Genomic DNA, 5280 nt, shown 5'->3' with positions numbered 1-5280 from the left:
ATGCCTATGTAGGGTGGGGATGGAGGGGCCTTGTGGACTCCAGGATAGAGCATGCCTATGTAGGGTGGGGATGGAGGGGCCTTGTGGGCTCCAGGATAGAGCATGCCTATGTAGGGTGGGGATGGAGGGGCCTTGTGGACTCCAGGATAGAGCATGCCTATGTACGGTGGGGATGGAGGGGCCTTGTGGACTCCAGGATGCCTATGCCTGGTGGGGATGGAGGGTGTAGACGATCCAACCCCATCTTCTCCTCAAGATCTCATCAGGAACCTGGCTGGTGAACTCTCTTAGGTTCATGTTGCTTCAGAAGTTTCAGGGTAAATCGCCAAAAGAAAACATAAATCAATAGGATGTCTAAAAATATGTTACTAGAACAAAAGGAAAGCCACTAATCATTAGACTCACTCTTCTATGAAGGTTAGTAACCTGCTCAGGCTGAAAGCCTATTACATTTCCCCTGAAGATAGAACTTGACTTGAGGGTAGTGGACAACTCACTGCTCAGGCTTGACATTACATTATTAGTTGAGGATGCCCATGGGATTTGGTGGACTGTCTGTTTCAAGACGTGTGTGGGTATCTGGGAGTGTGTGTGGGTATCTGGGAGTGTGTGTGGGTATCTGGGAGTGTGTGTGAGTATCTGGGAGTGTGTGTGGGTATCTGGGAGTGTGTGTGAGTATCTGGGAGTGTGTGTGGGTATCTGGGAGTGTGTGTGGGTATCTGGGAGTGTGTGTGGGTATCTGGGAGTGTGTGTGGGTATCTGGGAGTGTGTGTGAGTATCTGGGAGTGTGTGTGGGTATCTGGGAGTGTGTGTGGGTATCTGGGAGTGTGTGTGAGTGCGTATGTGGAAAGTGTGTGTCTGTAAATCTTTCAGGAGGTGAGTGTGTATGTCTTTGTGTCTATGGGGAAGTGTGTGTAATCTGTGTTCATTCCAGCTGAGTGTGGGAATGACAGAATTCCCCGTGAGGAAGATGGTTTGAGGAAACAGCCAGCCAGGGTCATTGTCTTGCGGCAGGGAAAAAGGTTGACAGGAACCACACATCCAGACCTTTTCCACGTCCCACAAGTCATGTACAGTATGGATGTGACCAGCCCATGACCTCTAAGAGAAATTAACTTAAAGTTCAAATGTGGGGATGATCAACTGATCCTAAACCTGTGGTTAAAGGATCACTTAAATCTATCAAGAGCCAGAAATGGATTAGCTGGTTAATCAGTAATTTCCTACTAAATAATCCTTGTAGATTTCTGGCGTTATCTGAGGAATGCTGGAATTAGACAAAATATTTAATTAGCCTACATTAATTAGCATACATTACTGAAGGACTTGCACAGTAAAATCTGCATGGGATGATTCCATTTAACTTGATGTTTGTGCTGCTACTTTAGTTTGGGGGTGGTATAGCGAGTGAGGGAGGGAGTGAGAGGAGGAGAGAGTAGTAAGGACATTTCAATAGATCACTGCAGCTACAGAGCTTGTTTTTAGATATGGGTCATTCCACAAAAACAGAGTGACATTGAGACTCAGATTCTTCACTTTAAGATGTATGCCAAACAAACCCCAATGATTGCAAACTTAGACATTCAACTTACACTGAACATTTTACAAAAACACATTTAACAGTGCAAATGCAAAGTTTGGAAACAGAATGACAGTTTGTGCTGCTGGTTCAGTCATTCTGTTACCAACCAAATCATTGTTTTTTGTTTGTTATACATTTGTTTGTTATCCAGTCTCAACATCCCTGTGTAACCGTGGAATTACCCATATGTGTATTAAGATAAATAAACTAAACTACAGATGTCCTTGTTCAAACGTAGTTGTTGCAGTGCTTGGGTCCACTAGATGGCTAGTGTTTTCTCAGTGTCAACGCGCTTGATCATGATCCCCAATGGAAATGTAAAACATTCCTGAAGTTCTGCAGTTAATTCTCACATCATGGAACTTTGATATGAAAACTCACTTGTCCTTTTTTCAATTGTGCTTGTTGCCACCACATCACACAAATGAGACAGTTTTGATCAAGCTGCTCTGTACAGTATGTAGCCGCAACATAGTCACACCAATCCAGCTCCCTCTTCAATTAGAAGAAAACACTGCTATTCGGCTCCGAGGACCAATCCTTCGTATGCACTTTATAGTAGCTACTATGTAAGGCTTCAGACCCCAGATGGCAACAGTCATATCAGGTAAACACCTCAATAACACATATCTTTGTTTGTACACACGGCCCAGAGCTCAGCTCCCGGGCCTCCAGGCAGGCACCCAGACATGTAAAACAGGTTGCTGGCTCACCTCCCCTTCCTCGCCTGGAGCCCCTAAGCCTGGCAGCTGGCCAGTGTACACTCTCACACGGCTCACGCTGCTACTATACTCTCACACAACTCACGCTGCTACTATACTCTCACAAGAGGCTTCAAGTTTCCCCTCACCATCCCTGGACTACAGAGATTTCTGAACACTGAAAGAGTATTGCCTAGAACCTACAGTACCCTGTATTTTATGTAATCTTAACCAGTTGACTTACAGGAGCAATTAGCGTTAAGTGCCTTGCTCATGGACACAGACCGATTTTTCACCTAGTCAGCTCTGGGATTCGAAACAGCGACCTTTCAGTTACTGGCCCAACACTTAACCGACCGCTAGGCTACCTGCCCCCCGATATACTGGAACTATAATAAAGCTAGTAACTGGCTATAAATCTTACTATCCCAGGCTACTATGGAGGCGATTATTCAACAAGAGTTTAGTAAACTGAGCTTGTCGCCTCTAAAAACACCTTACTAATATAGAGTTGCGCCCATAAGTCTCTAATTGAGTTGAGATCTGGTGACAGACACACACAGCCTTCAAAGCACCTCTGCTCCTTAAAGACCCCCTCTTTCAAAGGCACAGATCTCTTCTAGCCATGGTAGCTAAATAATAATCAACTGGGCATTATTATACATGACCCTAAGCATGATAGGATGTTAATCGCTTAATTAACTCAGGAACCACACCTGTGTAGAAGCAACTTCCTTCAAAATACTTTGTACCCCTCATTTACTCAGGTGTAAAATAAAGGTACAAATAAATGCTCCTTCATGGATGCAAGAACATTGACAGGAACATCAGCACAGTAGAAGACTGAGATAATAGGTTTAAAAACAATAGAACAGACAGTTTAATATGTAATTCCATGCATTCTTTATTCCATTAAGCATTAAAACATCCACCGTGTTGCCTGAAAGCAACACAGCCAACATGAATGACAATCTGTAGCACGGCACATTTAAGGCTTTTTCTCTGTCAGTTTAACACTAAGAAACCTCTGTACCCAATAGTTTTTTTATGCATTATATTTGCATACTGTGACTCCAGTGTTAAACTCAAGTAGGCTAGAATAGCCCTTAAATCAATGTTTTATATTATGTATAGAGGATATATAGATACATTACATATGGTTCTGACAAACCAGCATTAGAGTGTAAATCTATCAACATTTACTGGAAAAGAACATTGTAAAAATGTCAGTATCAAAACAATAAATTGGACTAAAGCAGTTTTTCGTTCTTTAAAAAGACAAGCAGAAAAAACTAGATGTTAAGTTAAAGGGCTCGTTGTGTCAAAACATAGGCCCCTTAGTAAGTTATGACGAGAAAACACTAGAATCTTTTATTCATCACACGAAAACCCAACCACGACCGCAATACAGCCATCACCTCACAGCAATACACCGTCAGTCAAAACATTAATCACAAGTTGCTACGCACATATCCTTCACTTATACCTCCTCCTTCCAAAAGGACAGCACATATCCTTCACTTATACCTCCTCCTTCCAAAAGGACAGCACATATCCTTCACTTATACCTCCTCCTTCCAAAAGGACAGCACATATCCTTCACTTATACCTCCTCCTTCCAAAAGGACAGCACATATCCTTCACTTATACCTCCTCCTTCCAAAAGGACAGCACATATCCTTCACGTATACCTCCTCCTTCCAAAAGGACAGCACATATCCTTCACGTATACCTCCTCCTTCCAAAAGGACAGCACATATCCTTCACGTATACCTCCTCCTTCCAAAAGGACACTCCTTGGGCAGTGTAGTGTTTCCATGTTGATTATTTTTATTATTTTACAGCTGAGAACATTAGCAGAAGACTTCCAACCCAGTCATTCCTCTGGCTTCTTCTCTCTGCACTCAAATGTCCTTTATGAAAAGTTGTTTGCATGCAGTGTTTCTTCCAAAACGTAGTCTTGGTGACACTTGCAGAGTTCTTTGGAGTGAATCGAGATGGGGAGCAGGGAAGGGGTCTGTTGGGGGGAATGCTCCCTTTACCCCCAGACAAAATGGATACAGCCAGAATCTGCAAATGGTGGTGAGATGGCTCAAAAATCTCTCATCTACATGTGAAGACTCATTGAGATTGCATTAGGTGAAGTACCTTTTTGACCAGTATTACCCCAAAACATCTTTTCACAGTGATTGAGAAGATTCCTCCAATCGAACCCATAGCAGCAGTCAGTCCCCCTGCAGACCATGAGACTCCCCAACTCAAGTCGACAGGAATGTTAGGGTGAAATGTCCACAGACTTAAGGCTTTATTTGAAGTGTTGAAATGAAAGGAACAGGTACATACTTCCAAACAGCAACCCAAAGCATTTACGTTAAACACAATCTGAATTCTGAACAGACAAACAAAATGGCTTCGCGGAAAACTTCTGAACAAAAACATCGACACTGGTGCTGAATCCCAAATCAACTCCTACGCCCAAGACATACCTCTAGATCTGAAATGAATGGATAGGTCTTAGCAATATGGTAAAAATCCCCCGAACAGCAAGGCAGAAAAACATGAATACTGCTTAAAATCGGCTCCTTTCAGATCTACACGGGTGTCTAGAGACAGTACTGGCTAGGGGCTGATCAGGTGTGTCTAGAGACAGTACTGGCTAGGGGCTGATCAGGTGTGTCTAGAGACAGTACTGGCTAGGAGCTGATCAGGTGTGTCTAGAGACAGTACTGGCTAGGAGCTGATCAGGTGTGTGTAGAGACAGTACTGGCTAGGGGCTGATCAGGTGTGTGTAGAGACAGTACTGGCTAGGAGCTGATCAGGTGTGTCTAGAGACAGTACTGGCTAGGGGCTGATCAGGTGTGTGTAGAGACAGTACTGGCTAGGGGCTGATCAGGTGTGTGTAGAGACAGTACTGGCTAGGGGCTGATCAGGTGTGTGTAGAGACAGTACTGGCTAGGGGCTGATCAGGTGTGTGTAGAGACAGTACTGGCTAGGGGT

The 5280-nt window shown here is 43.7% G+C and overlaps 1 long non-coding RNA gene across 2 annotated transcripts; it reads right to left on the bottom strand.

Moving 5' to 3' along the window:
* Positions 1–3169: 3169 nt before the first annotated feature.
* Positions 3170–5280, bottom strand: LOC124020794. Of its 2 annotated transcripts, none has more exons than XR_006836146.1 (2): positions 4057–5280; positions 3170–4015 (listed from the first exon to the last, which is right to left on the bottom strand). It is a non-coding gene; the product is annotated as an uncharacterized LOC124020794 (long non-coding RNA). The 2 variants fall into 2 exon arrangements; XR_006836147.1 differs by having other exon boundaries at positions 3170–3974.

The sequence above is a fragment of the Oncorhynchus gorbuscha genome, unplaced genomic scaffold, assembly GCF_021184085.1.
Source record: "Oncorhynchus gorbuscha isolate QuinsamMale2020 ecotype Even-year unplaced genomic scaffold, OgorEven_v1.0 Un_scaffold_912, whole genome shotgun sequence".
NCBI lineage: Eukaryota > Metazoa > Chordata > Actinopteri > Salmoniformes > Salmonidae > Oncorhynchus > Oncorhynchus gorbuscha.
The sequence above is the reverse complement of the archived record's forward strand: the minus strand, read 5'-3'. Positions and strand labels throughout refer to the sequence as shown.